The sequence below is a fragment of the Hemiscyllium ocellatum genome, chromosome 20, assembly GCF_020745735.1.
Source record: "Hemiscyllium ocellatum isolate sHemOce1 chromosome 20, sHemOce1.pat.X.cur, whole genome shotgun sequence".
Lineage (NCBI taxonomy): Eukaryota > Metazoa > Chordata > Chondrichthyes > Orectolobiformes > Hemiscylliidae > Hemiscyllium > Hemiscyllium ocellatum.
Window position 1 is genome coordinate 48,092,761 of NC_083420.1, and position 15,963 is coordinate 48,108,723.

Here is a 15,963-nt window from a genome sequence, read left to right on the forward strand (position 1 = left end):
TGGAATGGTTAGAATATCAAACCCATTACTACAGATGGGTGAAGGCTGAAAGCTCATCATATTTCAACGAAGCTAACAAACATGGTGATAATGGACACCAAGAATCAAGACTCACAAAGTTCAGACTAATCAGACCAAGAGATGGGGCTGAGTGTGGTTAGCTTGGCAACAGAAAAGCAGAAAGAAATGAAGAGGATTCAGGGTTGATGTGTGTGTGTGTGTGTGTGTGTGTTTCTGAAACTCTGAAAGTCTCTTTGAAGTAAATAATGCAAAGTTAAAAGCAGAACATGGATTGTTTTTCCCAGTAAGTGCTCCAAGAGGTTGATGTTTCCTCACTGCCAAGGTGTACTTAGGAAGAGATTGGTGTCAGTCAATCATAGCTCTCTCAAACACAGCCGTGTCTCAGCTGAAGAGCACTCTCTCCTCAGTCAGAAACCCATGGTTTTAATTCCATACTGGATAACAATAATGCAAGAAGACTGTTGAAGAATATCCCCAGTCTATACGCCTCCCTTTTGACACTTGTTTCCAGATATTACTGTTGTTGTCCCTACATGATACTGTAAGGTTCCACTATTAGTACTTGCAATTTGTGAATTCACCCATCTGCACCTTATAACCTACTGTGACATCACTATCCACTTTTCCATAGTTTCTGGCAGCCAAATGTATGATGTAAAAATGTCCATTAAAATAAAATCTTCAGCTAGGCATTCCATACCTATTATAAAAGCAACAAAATGCCTCAAATGCAATTTATGGCATGACCAACAAGGCCATGATCAACTTTTATCCACTTTATCTAGACATTGAATAGCAGCACAGCCAATGTTAGAGCAGTTCTCAGTGCTGTAAATGCACTGCTGATAACTGGCTTTGTGGAGCACCTCGCTTGACTGCACATTTGTAATCAGTATTCCAGTGAACGAAGGAGGAAACCGTCCAATTAGACTTGCTATAGCTAATTGTTTTTTAAAAAAACACTGAATACCACTTTGCAGCTTCATTACGCTGAACTAGGATTACCTTAACCAGATCATTTAATGGGGTCTAAATTTTCATACAATAATGGAATATAAATAGCCACAGTATCACAAAATAGGAATATGTCCCTCAGGCCTGCTCTCCCACTCAATATGATCATACCTAACCATTCCACTCAGTATCCCATTTTTCACTTTGTCCTGACACCTTTGATCTCGTTAATCCTAAGAACTTTATCTAATGCTTTCTTAAACATTCAGTCTTAATATGATTACAGTGTGGAAACAGGCCATTTAGCCCAAAAAGTCCACATTGACTGTCCAAAGAACATCCCAACCAAACCCAACACCCTACTCTACTCCACCCCTGTATTTCCCATGGGCAAGCCACCTAATCTACACATCTTTGGACTGTGGGAGGAAACCCACGCAGACACAAAGAGAATGTGCAAAGTCCACAGAGACAGTTGCCCTACTCTGGAATTGAACCCGGTCCCTGATGCTATGAGGCAGCACTTCTAACCACTGAGCAACCATGTCACCCCAATGATTTGGCTCAAATGCTTTTGGTGGTAAAAATATTCAATAGGCTCACCATCCTTTAGGTCAAAAAAATTATCCTCTCAGTCCAACTCCATATCTTTAAATTGTGACCTTTAGTCTGGACTTCTGGGTCATCTGGAAAGTTCTTCCTGCAGTTACCCTGTCCAGTCCTGTTAGAATCTTATACCTTTCTGAGATTCCTCCCTCACCTGATCCTTAACAATTCCAGGGAATATCATTCTAACCAGTCCAGTCTCTCACCTCAGTCCTATCATCCCAGCTGTTAAGCAGTTCTAATAAATAAATCTTTCTTTTCTTCCAGTATCTTTGGTACATACAGTATGGATGTGGTGATGAGCACTGCATTCAGTGTGGATGTCGACTCGATTAACAATCCCAATGACCTGTTTATTAGCAACATCAAGTAACTGGTCAAGTTCATCTTCTTCAACTCTGTTATTAGTCTTATTTGTAAGTGATTCACAATATTTCTTTTTGTTTTAGTTGAGTTAGGGGAAGGTTTTCTTCTGATTTGAGGAGATATGCTGCTGGTTGCACTGTTCACTCCAGTTGCCCTGGTTCCATAGCTGCAGTTTGTACTTCCAGTAGCTTTATGGGTATATCCACTGGGACAAAAAGATCCAGGACCCAGCAGACTTAATTATGGCCGTACAACGTCTAATAATCATAATAATGTCATCAATGATGATAGAGGTGTTTTCTCACTTCAAAATTTGTCAGTTATTCAGTTCCAACTGTAACCACACGCCCAAAGAAAATATCTAAACCATCTCCCCTTGACACTCGATTGCAATGCCATTGCTGAACGCCTGCCTTTGTCAGCATTCTGGGGAGTATCACTGACCAGATACTGAACTGGTCCAGCCTTATAAATACCGTGCTGCAGGAAAGGTCACCTCCCAAAGCCTGCTCATATTCAACAAATCCTAGGTCAGGAATGACAAAATATTCCCCACTTGCCTGAATGATTGCAATTTTATAGGGATTTTATGATCTTCAATAACATTCCAAACATGGCACCTTCAAAAATGAACCATCCGAAACATTCACCCTGTTTTCCACTGGCACACTGTAGCAGCAATATATACCACCTGGAAAATGCTCTGCAGGAACTTATCAAGGTTCCCTCCATACCACCTGACAAACCTACGACCTCCATCACTCAGAAGAACAAAGATTTGGGAGACCACTGCATGCATGTTATTTCCTAAGCCACATATCATTTTGACATTGCTGCGACTACAGTGTCACATGCTCAAAATCCTAGCACTCCTTTCCTATCTGTGCTGTGAATGTTCCTTTTCTCACAAGGACTGCACCAGTTCAAGAATGTGGATCACCACCAGGTTCTCAATTGTATTTGGGGATAGGCAACTAATGCTGGCCTTTCAGCACCACATCCTATAAATAGTATCTGAGTGTACTGTCACTGCTTTTTGTCATCGTTATAACTTTTCTCTTTTGTTCTAGTGATTTTCCTGCGGTTATCCAATCCTTGAAAAGCTTAATTTTAGCTTCTTCCAAAGAGACGTGAACACATTTTTCACAATTTTCTGGCAAGTGTGAAGGCAAAGAGAGAAAAAGAAGTGCACACTGTGAGTGTTAAACTAACCATTGAAATGGTTCAAGTTCCTGCATATGTTTCACCACCCTCAATATTGACCCTGTCTGATATATATATATAATTTTATATCTCATAGGGATGTGTCAGTAATAAGTGAGAATGGATACCTGGGGAATACTGTGTTCTTGAGCAGTTGCTGAAGTTTAGCAGGCAGTTGTATAGTTGGCATTCAGTGTAATAGTAGACAACTCCAGGCTCGCACCTAGAATTGCTGTCTAGGGTACTCCACCTTCTCAATGTAAAATGCAACTCAGGGTGGCAATGCAGCTTTTGTCCTTTCGCTTGGACCTTTGCCGAGGTTCGTCCTGGAGAGAAAATGTCTGGAAATTCTACCCCCTGGAAATTCTGGTGTACAGGCTGGGTCCCTCTTCAGCACTCGGAATCCAGGAGTAAAGGGAAATTCCAAGATTACCTGTGAAAGATGTGAGTGAATAGGAACGTGGGGAACAGAACAAGAGTTGCCTATATCAGTTACCTTAGGATGAGTGAAAGCAGTCTGACTCTTTCTCCATTGTTTATAAATCTTGTTATTCTATCATACTGATGGCCTCCAATATTCCATCTCCTTTCCAAATTTGTTTTGTAGTTGACAGCTGTATTGTGGAATCTGCTTGGTACTGATTGCCCGGGTTCATGGAACTGTTTCACTTTGACGTAATAAATATCCAAAGCGAAACTGGAATTTATTCAGTTGATGGACAGTATTCATGCCTATTGAGGCAAAGATATCCTTGCAGTAGACACTTCCCAGCAGGACAGTAGCCAAATGAAACATGGAAGTTCGTGCTGAAGTTTCTAACTAGAGTTGTTTTGCATTCAAAGCTAAGTTCACTCAATCAATTGAAGATGAAGAGGCAAAGTTGAGTCCTGCAGTGGTGCAACAGCCCAGAGAGACAAGTCCCGAATATACCAATCGATGTGTTGGTTTCTTGGCACTGTCCATAATCTCCTCGATACGCTAGTGAATGTTGGGATTTTTTAAAAAATCGCTGGTTACACAAGCTGTCTGGGTCAGACCAGGATAAGATAGGCAGGTAGCATACCAAATGCCACAGGAGGCTTTGCCTTTAGGAGATAAGGCACTGTGCATGCTGGGGAGAGTAAGAATGAAGCAGGTAGTCATTACCCTCCATGCACTTTGTGGCTGGAGCAGTTGAACAGGGAACAAGGCTATTGAAGACAAGTGGATTTCTATAATCTGCAGGTAGACCTTACGTAGAGGTAGTGGTCTCTATCTCCTGCCCCCTTACTCCTGTTCCCTTCCAAGGGGACAAAGCTGAGCTCAGGGATGGTAGAGCTGAACTGTGCTGATTTTTGGAAAATATAGCTGAGTCCTCACATGGTGTTGTTTAATTATCAGGATCAGGTGGATTTTCTGCAACTGATGGTTGATTCTCAAGTAACCAATGTCAGTTCTGAGAAGCAGAATGGTGACAGCAAGTCGACAGACAAAGGTACCTTCAGTGGATAGCTTCCCATTGCCTTCATTCTTGTTTCTTTCTGTTCTTCAAGTGAAAGCTTCCTGTTCCGTTTTCTTCTTGTTTGCCACTGGCAGGTCATCTAGTTTTCCCATTCCCACCTAGCTGACAATTTGGACACGTGCTCTTTGAATGTCAGTGAGGGGCTACATAAGAGCATTTTGACAAGGTCGAATTTCTCGTGAGATTTTGGTTTGTTTTTGTCTGGTTCCTAGGTGTTTCTTCACAATCATGGGCCTGAAATTGGGAACTGTATCCTATCTTGCACAGAGAAATTGAGACACTTATGATTTGTTCTCAAATCCTTTGTGAATGGACATTGGAATTCCAGTCGGTACTATCCACATTTCAACCTTATCAATGCTGACAATGCTTACTGAGCAAAATCTACTGAGTAGATTTGAACTGACATTTTACTTCCAGTGTTCTCTTACTAAATTCTATCTAGTTATCATCTACCCTGGGAGTACAGTATATTAATGATTTTAAATCAAAGCATCCCCTAATTATTTGTCATCATATTTTTAAGTAACTGGTAATACATTTTAAGAATTGCTTGCACTGGAGAGGCAACATTTTATCTTTCTCTGCTGTAACACAAAGTTTGTAATAATATATTCTAATTCTCTCTGCTGGATATTATCTTTGCTGGATATGAGACCACCAGCAATACACTATCATATACTACACACAACCTGGCAACACACCCAGACGTACAGAAGAAACTGCAGCAAGAGATAGATGAAGCTTTCCCAAACAAAGTGAGAACTTGCAATTCTATTTTGGTGATAATAACCTTGGGATCCCTTTTGCAGCAACTTCTGAATTGTAGTGACTTTATTTTTAAAACCTTGTACACAGCAATCTGATGTTAACTAGTTAAATTTTGCAATGAGAACTTCCACATTATTCAAAATTCTGCTTTGAGATGTTTTATATCCCACTGAAAGCGTTTTCATTCAGCGTCTTTCATTTGCAGTGTATTTCCTTCGAGATGGTGAGTGCTGCTGGCAAGGCCAATATTTGTTGTAATCTCTAAAATTCCCTTGAATGGAATGGTTGACTAGACCATTTCAGTGCGTAGTTTATATGAACTGTATTTGTTGTGGGCCAGGAATCATGTAGACCAGACTGGTTAAGGTTTGTAGATTTTATTCCTCAACAGTCTTTTTGCATTATTGTTATCCAGCATGGAATTAAAACCATGGGCTTCTGACTGAGGAGAGAGTGCTCTTCAGCTGAGACACGGCTGTGGTTGAGAGAGCTATGATTGACTGACACCAATCACTTCCTAAGTACACCTTGGCAGTGATGAAACACTTACTGGGAAAAGCAATCCATGTTCTGCTTTTAATTTTGCATCATTTACTTCAAAGAGACTTTCAGAGTTTCAGAAACACACACACACACACACACACACACACACACACACACACACACACACACACACACACACACACACACACACACACCCTGAATCCTCTTCATTTCTTACTGCTTTCTGTTGCCAAGCTAACCACACGCAGCCCCGTCTCTTGGTCTGATTAGTCGGAACTTCATGATTCTTGAGTCTTGGTGTCCATTATCACCATGTTTGTTAGCTTCGTTGAAATATGAGGAGCTTTCAGCCTTCACCCATCTGTAGTAATGGGTTTGATATTCTAACCATTCCAGGGAATGTAATATCTGAATTCTCTGTTAGATTCATTTGTGATTATTTGATGTATGACCTTCATTTTGGTCTCCCCATTATTCATACATCATCTGTACCATTACAAACAGCAGAGAGTGTTTCTCTTCTCCTGTAACTAACTACTTCAATTTTCTAAATTTTACAAATGGCATCTTGTTTTTTTTCATTTAAAGGCTCCTCCCACATATGATGGAGTGATGCAGTTGGAATATATGGACATCTGAAACCCTATGAATGTTCCCCCCTGCCCCCCATATTGAAAGAGTGTGTAAGAAATATGTCCAATTCAATGGGGTAACTATTCCAAAGGGAACTGTAGTCATGGTTCCTGCCTACATCCTGATCCAAAATACTGGCCAGAACCTGAAATGTTTAGACCTGAAAAGTTTAGACCTGAAAGGTATTACTGCACTTGGCTAGGCTGTTTCCATTGATAATACAAAAACAGTTGCAGCAGAATCAAAGAGTAACTTGTCTGAATCCCATTAAGTGCTGTAAACACTTTATTACATACTAATTTACAGAATACTGATCACTGCCCCTCTCATGCAGTATTAATCCTCTCTTCCTAAAGAGTCAACACATGGTTGTTGATGTCAGTATTATATCATCATTGACATTTATCCCCATTATACTACAGAGGTAATCCATGCGACCCATGGCCTCTGCTTCTACAAATTGGATGAATGTGAATTTTGTGTTTTTAATTTGCCTTTTTGGGATTTTTAACTAGCCCAGCACTGGCCTCTGAGCTGCATCAACTACATATTTTACCGAAGTGCTGTTTACATTATAATACCAATCACAACCTCGATTTCTGACTTGGTACCTTTTCATTTCTTCTGCCTTGACTAGTTGGTCTTTGTTTCAATATATGACTAGGATCTGATGATCTATTCAGCTGATGGAACTTTAAAAGCAGTTGTATTCCATGACCGTGTCGTGATTCGGAGCAAAATACTTTTTTTGGAATCCTGAAGATTTTGTTTTTTGATGGTTAAGGAGCTTCTGATGCAGTTTACAATTTGTTTGTCATTTACATTGTAAAGCTACCAGAAAATGGAAGGCGGATTGCTGGAACGTGTTGTGGTCTATTATGTTCCCACTAGTTAAGATCTATTCACTCTGACTAAAGATCCATCTTGATAACTGGGATGATACATTTGTCAGAGGCACGAGCTCTGGGCAGAACAGCATCCTCTTTGAATACCAACATACACTGCCTGCTTTCTAACAAGTATTGTGATCAGATCCAGACATAAGCAATTCTTATGTTGAGCCTCAGTAGCCCAATAATACAACAGTGCTAAAACAACTCCAGTGAGGCCAACTAACTCAACATTGAGTAGATGTGTCATTTATGTGCAAAACACCCTTTTAGATGCAGGAGTTGTGTATTGTTCCTTATTTTCAAAGGGCTATAGAGCTGAACTATTACCTACAAAGAGCTAATTGTGATACCTTCAGACTGATTGAGAAGCCTTCATTTTGGAAAGACACATCAATTATTCATATAAACAACACATAACAACCCTCACTGTCGTGAAGCCTAAAATGTAATCTAACAAAGTTCCACAAGATATTCCCGAAGAAGGGTCACTGCACCCAAAACATTAATTCTGCTTTCTCTCCACAGATGCTGTTCGACCTGCAGAGTTTTTCTGGCCAAAGAGTAGAAAGCCTTTCGTACCTGATTGGAGAAATGGAGGATATCCTGCATAGAGGGTCCCAAGCTAAATACTGGGGAATCATTATTATTTCCAACTTTCATAAGTCACCGTGACCCTCTCTCATTTAGTGCTATCAAAGTAGGAGTGGGCATTGGGACTATTGAAGCTCCAGACTTGAACAGTGCCTGGAAATGGACCACTGAATGGCAACTAAAACTTGCAGTTGTTTGTGAGGAATTGCCCACAGGAAATAAGTGAGCTGCTGTCCACAAATATCAAATTTCTTTTTCTGTGTTGTTTTCCCCTTTCTCAATGTCAATTTAAGTACTTCAATTTTGCAGGGAGCAATAAATAATTGGGACCTATATATGGTTTAAGGGAAGAGTTGAAATATCTGAAATCAGCATAATAAAAACATTTTAAGTTTATATTTTTTTTATTAAAGTGATTGCACATTTCCTAAATATTTTTCAAGACCTGTGAGGCTAATCTGTAAAATAAACCGCCACTGCTAAAATCCCAGGGCAATATCCATCAACAAAATGCAACTTTTCCTAGGTTCTTAAAACCATATAAATAAGGTAAAAGAGTAGGTTATCAGTTCATTGATGTGCTGTCTGTGGCGATGTTTCAACAGTACCAGCTGTGTGGAGGATACAATCACTGACAGAAACTACTGGATTTCCTCATTTAAATGCACAGGGCAACATTCAGACTTTGAAGTAATGACTTCCAGCACCTACAGTTCCACTAACATTACGACCACAAAATCATGTCAGTGCAGAACAAACAGTGACAGTTTTTTTTCTTGTTATAAATTTGAAATCCAAACAGGGTGTCTCATTTACAACAATGATCAGATGCTGCCATTATCAAAGGTGCCTGTCACAGAGTGTCTGAGTCAACTGCTGGTTCAGGTACTTTGTTTTAATGTGCACTTTTGGGATGCTGTGACAGGCATTATGTTCCAGGTTTACCGTTTGGGATGCTGGGCAAGTGTTGGATCAAGATTGTGCGTACTCTCAATGGATTAGACACGTCACGTCACATTCTGGACATTGTGTAACACCAACTCCATATCAGCAAGTAAAGGAATGCTGGGACAGAACCATTATTACCATTTTAAATTTTGTATTAGACCGTAGGATATAGAAGCATAATTAGGCCCTGCAGCCTATTGAGTCTGCTCAGCATTCAATAATGGCTGATATATTTCTCATGATGATTACTGCCTTCTTGATTCTAAGAACGTATCTATCTCTGCCTTAAATCCAGTCAATGTCTTGGCCTCCACAGCTCCATGTGGTAATAATTTCCAAGAGTAACCATTTTCTGGATGAAGAGATTTCCCCTCATCTCAGTTCGAAAGAGTTGTCCCTTCACTCTGAAGCTGTATCTTTGGATCCTAGTCTTTCCTCCTTTGGATCCTTGTCCACATCCACGCTATCCAGACCTCTTGAGATTCTTGTAAATTTCCATCAAATTCTTCCCCATCTCAAAGTCCTGCCAAACTCCATTGAATACAGACCCAAAGTCCTCAACAACTCCTCAAATGGCAATGCCTTCATCCCCAGGAACATTCTTGTAAACTCCCTCTGCAATGTCTTCCAATGCCATAATGTCCTTCCTTAAATATGGGGCCCAAAACTCCTCACAATATCCTGAATATGCCCACAGCCTTATACAGCCTCAGCAGAACATTTCTGCTCTTGTAATCTAGTCCTTCTGAAATGAATGCTAATATTACATTGCCTTCCAACTGCCACCTGGACCTGCATGTTAACCTGAACTAGGACTTATATCCAGTACATAACCTCACACTTTCCCATATTGATATCCATCTGCCACTTCTTTGCCCATTCTCTTAGCCTGTCTAAGACCTTCTGCAGCTTCCCTGCATCCTCAATACTACCTGTCCCTCAACCTATCTTTGTCTCATCTGCAAGCCTGGCGACAATGCCCTTAGTTCCTTTGTCTAGATTGTTAATGCATAGTATGAATAACTGTGGTTCCAACGCTGACCCTTGCGGAGCTTCACTAGTCACTGGCTGCCACCCTGAAAAACAGTCAGCCAATCCTCTATCCATGCCAGTACCTTGCCCCTAACAACATGGACTCTTACCTTATTTGGTGCGACACCTTATCAGAGTCATTCTGGAAATCCAAACTGACCATGTCAACTGGTGCTCCTTTGTCTAATTTGCTTGTTACCTCAAAGAATTCTAACAGTTTGTCAGGCACAATGTCCCCTTTGACGAAGCCATACTGACTCTGCCCCATTTTCCCATGCATTTCCAAATACTCCACAATCTCATCTTTAATGGACTCAAATTTTACCAATGACCACATCAGGCTAACTGGCATAGTTTCTGTCTTCTGCCTCCCTCACTCTGGCTTTTTAAACAGAGGTGTTACATTAGCCATTAGCCATCTGGAACAATCCCAGACTCCAGTGATTCTTGAACGATTACCACCAATGACTCTACAATCTCCACAGTGGTCTTGTTCAGATCTCAGCGGTGTAGTCCAGACTTCAGACCTTTCAGCTTTGTCAGCACCTTCTCTCTCAGTGACCAAAAGAGAAAATACTGGAAAATCTCAGCAGGCCTGGCAGCATCTGCAAGGAGAGAAAAGAGCTGACGTTTCGAGTTTAACTGACCCTCTGTCAGAGCCTGCCAGGCCTACTGAGATTTTCCAGCATTTTCTCTCTTGGTTTCAGATTCCAGCATCTGCAGTAATTTGCTTTTATCCTTCTCCTTCAGTGATGGCCACTCCTACCTCGGCCATTACTCCTACCTCGGCCCCGACTCCATTGAAGATCCGGTATGTTACTGGTGTCTTCCACTGTGAAGCTACATCTACCTCACCTGCATCCAGGCCAATTTGACAATGGCCTCTTTCCCTTTTGTTTTGCCAATATAACTAGGTTCAGTAAAGAGAATAGGGAGTCTCGGAATCCAAATATCTTCTTGCCATTTGGAGTGGGCCCTCGGAACTGCATCGGGATGCGATTTGCTCAACTTATGATGAAGATGGCACTTGCTTCATTCTTGCAACATTTGACCATTGTGCCATGCCAGGAGACATCGGTGAGAATTCCAGCATAAAAAATTATCTGAAAGTGTAAATGTGTTTTGAAGTTGGATTTAAAAATTAAGTGGATAATGGGACAGGGAGGAAATTATGGCCTGATAGTTGAGTACATTAAACATTTCAGTCAGACATTCCCATTGCCCTCCTGACCATTGCTCATTCTATTCCAGATCCCACTAGAACTGGATGTGAAAGGACCCATGCATCCCAAAAAACCCGTGATCCTGAAATTTGTGCCACGGGTGAATGCTGATTCAAGGGAATAAGGCAGTGGCCCACTTGGAGCTGTTAAAATATTTAGGAGCGTGAATGCCTTGAACTGAAGAGAAATGGGCCGTGTCACTGCAAAGGAAATGAAAATACATGGATAACCAATCAGTCTGTCTCATCAGAGGAAACCAGGATTAAGTGATGAGGATCTATGATCTTTTGCCATTACTGAATGTTGAGTATATCAGAAGGATACTATAACAGAGTATGCAATAGGAACACACACTAACGTAATACTGTAATAATTAGAATTTTAAAAAGTTTTGTTAACATTTTTGATATTTTAATGAATCATTTTGTGACTACAGTCTATTTTGTTAGATGGATATGTGTTGTTTCTAATGTACCGTACTAAGTGTTTTCTAGTGAAAACGTATTTGTCAACGATTTCTTAAGCTGCTTGTATCTTTTCACTCAATTCTGTTAAGCAATTTGCATTTATAATAAAAAAATGTGCAATATCAAATTTTGACTAGCTGTGTCTGAATTTCAAATTTGTATCTGATCAATGCCGCACTTGTAAAGCACAATTTAATGTACACCTAGACCCACTGAGACAGGGAGCATGCAAACATTATTCTGCCGTTGTATCAATACGAAGTGAAGCATGGAATATGTTGCTGTATGCCCCAGCAGCATTCATAGCCAGTGTGAAAGATGATTAGCCTGCAGTTCTTAATGTTGCTACAAAGACACTGTGTTTGGGGACTCAATCCATTCATAGACTGGACCAGGCTACACCTCTGGGCTCTTAGCGTACTGTCAGCACTGAGTCTCTCTGAGCCTATCAGTATGTTTGCAGCATGTCTGCCTTGCCTTGCTGTTACTGTTGGTGCAGGTAGATGTTCTGAGTGAATGGTAGCATAGTGATCATGTTACATTAGTGGTGTTGGGATAGGTGAGGCTGTGTGTAAAGATGCTGCAGGCCAACATTCCCCTAGTTTTCCTGATTAATCTGTGCAATGCCAGCCTCTGTAGACAAAGGGCTGTGGAGTTTGTGCTAAGATGTTGGTGTCTTGTGTCCAACATTGAGGGCCGAAGGAACATGCAGTGAGCTGGAGTTGCCAGGTATGCATTCTGATGGTTGTTTTGGAAATTCTTGACATCAAGTTTCTATCTGACACATGGCAGAATGGAAAACTGAATATCAATGAGGCATGACTGTGTAATAATGCCATGCTGATGCATTTACATTTACACAAGTAGCAGCCCTCTTGCTACTCATGAATGAGATTCTCACCATTCTGAATTTGGTCACAGAGTCTGACCTTTTTCTCAACATAGAGCATTTCTTTTCTGCCGATTTCACGTTTTTTTCAGCAATTACCAAGTTGCAAAGATTTTGCTCAGTGTCACACTGTTTTATTATTTGATTTAGAACATTATCATTTCAAAGAAAAAAGTTCAGTCAGTGAAGATGGAATTCTTAAATAAATTTTTGAAGAAATTCCCAAATTTGTTAGCATTTCTTATAGTATTTCAAACTCATTGTTTTTTGAAGTAACTTATCAAAGTCACCTTAAATTTCCTAAATTCCAATTCACACAATTACTCACTCGCGTTTTCTAAAATGCCAAATACGTGTGTCTTCAGTTTGATTTAAAGACTTCCATTTAATTTATCATGGCAGTCATAATATCATTGTTGGTCACACTGAACTTCAGGTGTTCACTATTTTAAAGAGTAGTGGCTTTCAATTCCAACTTAATTTAAACTAAAACTTTAATCAGCCAGAGAACAGAATAATACCTGCTTCATAAAGCAAAGTTATTGTTCTTATCCTTTCTTCGGGTGCGTTTCCAATGATAGTAATCAAACTGAAGAAGCAGCTAACTTTCAAAGATGGTAAAATTGTCAACATTCTTAAACCAAATAGAGTTAAATAGGATACTGCTTTCGCATTCTGAGCTCTGAAATTCACACCAGTTTTTGAAAGAGACAGTCTCTTCCCAAACTTTATTCCACTTTAAATTCAGATTCAGCTATCCTTTCTCTCACTCAACCCAATTTTCAATTTCTGATGTTCGCTGCTTCACCTAATTTGGAAAAACAGTAAGTCGTGTCTTTCCTTTAAGCTGCTTAAAGAAAGCAATTGCAGTTTATAAAATGATATGTTAAAAATTCTAGTCTGGTTATATCAAAGTGTTTTGAAAAGTTCAAATTGAATTTCAGCCAGACATCTTAGCAAACATAAGTTCAAGGTCAAAGTTTATTAGCAAGCATTTCAGTACCTTTCACAGATGCAAAACAAAATCATTGGTTAAATTAAATCCACAAAAACAACTTTGACCTAAAATGTAATACTGTTTCCAATTCTGGCTGCTCAAATTTAAAACTGAAATGAATAAACTCAACAAACATTCCCATTTTCATACTACAAAGAAACTTAGATATATTGATTCCTGTAATGTATTCACTTAAAGTATCAATTTTATTTATTCTATTCCTAGGTCTTGAAGAACATCTAGAATTTGTATATGGAAATATATAAATTAGGCACAGGTGTAGGCCCTTTGATCCTGCTCCATCATTCAATAGTAACTATGAGAAGGATGCAGAATTGCTTCAGTTTCATTTGGACAAGTTGAGTGGTGGGCAGATGCATAGCAGATGAAGTGATAATGTGAATAAATGGGAGGTCCTCCACTTTGGAAGCAAAAACAGGAAGGCAGATTATTATCTGAATGGCAATAGATTGAAGAAGGGAGAAGTGCAACAAGATGGGGGTGTCTTTTGTACACCAGTCGCTGAAAGTAATCAGGCAGATATGGTGGGCAATGAAGAAGGCAAATGCAGGCATTTCTCCTATAACACCGTAGTTGCATTCCAGTGAAACCTTGCTAAATAGAAAATCTCTTAATATAAATAATGAGGCCTTTGGGAAAAGTTGGGTTTAGGGGCAGACCAGCATAAAACTAGCACTCATGATCGCTCAAGAATCACCCAAAGGTCTAACACAAAGTATAGCACAGCCTGTATGAAGGTTGAAATCATATTTATTAACAAAAGTAAATTTAGCACAGTACATTTCAAAAATGTGAGAAAGCTGCTCTCTGTATAGTACCTCTCACAGAAACCTGCTCTGTTGGCAACTGACATTGGTGCATGCTACTACTATTGCAGACAGAGATAAGCATTCTCAAAACTACCGTTTCCTTCAGCAACAGTAGAGCCAAATTATGCTGCCGAAACGTGTGTTATCCCAGAACTACCTATGATACGTTGATCTTTCATAGTGAGAGGATTTGAGTACAGGAACAAGAATATCTTCTGCAATTGTACAGGACCTTGGTAAGACCAAACCTGGCATATTACGTGCAGCTTCCAGTGAGGAAGGATGTCCTGGCTATGGGGGAATGCAACAAAGGATTGCCAGACTGATTCCTGGGATGGCAGGATTGATGCAGATAAAGAAATTGGTTTGGTTAGGATTTATTCATTGGCATATGGAAGGAGGTGGGGCAATCCGATAGGAACCTTTACAATTCTACCTGGATTAGACAGGTTAAATGCAACAAGAATGTCCCTGGTGAGAGCGGAGTCCAAAATCAGGGGTCACAGTTTAAGGATACTGGGATAGCCATTTAAGATTAAAATGAGGAAAACTTTGTTCACCCAGTGAGTGGTGAGCCTGTAGAAATTCCTGACATAGAACGCAGTTGAGACCAAATCATTCAATGTTTTCAGAATAGAGTCAGATACAGTTCCGAGGGCTAAAAGGGATCAAAGGGAAAGTGGGAAAAGTACAGAGTCAGATGTTCAGCCAGGATCATATTGAATGGCAAAGCAGGCTTCAAGAGTTGAATAGTCTATTCCTGCTCCTACTTCTATGTTTTCATGTAAAATCATGGCTGATTTGATTGTGGCATCAATGGGACCTTCCTGGCCTGGAAATATGCAGGGAAGAGGTTCTGGGAATATTGGAGAGGATGAAAATAGATAAGTCTCCTGGGCCTGATGGCATTTACCCTAGGATCCTATGGGAAGCTAGGGAGGAGATAGCAGAGCCATTGGCCTGGATTTTTATGTCGTCATTGTCAACGGGAATAGTACCAGAGGACTGGAGGATAGCGAATGTGGTCCCCTTGTTCAAGAAAGGGAGTAGGGATAGCCCTAGTAACTATAGGCCAGTGAGTCTGACTTCAGTGGTGGGCAAAGTCTTAGAGAGAATGGTAAGGGATAAGATTTATGAACATCTGGATAGGAATAACGTGATCAAGGTTTTGTGAAGGGCAGGTCGTGCCTCACAAACCTTATTGAGTTCTTTGAGAAGATGACTAAGGAAGTGGACGAGGGTAAAGCAGTAGATGTTGTGTATATGGATTTTAGTAAGGCGTTCGATAAGGTTCCCCATGGTAGGCTAATGCTAAAACTACGGAGGTATGGCATTGAGGATACATTAGAGGTTTGGATTAGGAATTGGCTGGCTGGAAGGAGACAGAGGGTAGTAGTTGATGGACTATGTTCATCTTGGAGTGCAGTTACTAGTGGTGTACCACAGGGATCTGTTTTGGGACCATTGCTTTTTGTTATCTTTATAAATGATCTAGAGGAAGGGCTTGAAAGCTGGGTAAGCAAGTTTGTGGAT

The 15,963-nt window shown here is 40.3% G+C and overlaps 1 pseudogene; it reads left to right on the forward strand.

Annotated features, from left to right (window-relative positions):
- The first annotated feature begins 287 nt into the window (after positions 1-287).
- LOC132825285 (cytochrome P450 3A19-like) lies at positions 288-11,534 on the forward strand (annotated as a pseudogene).
- Positions 11,535-15,963: the final 4,429 nt, after the last annotated feature.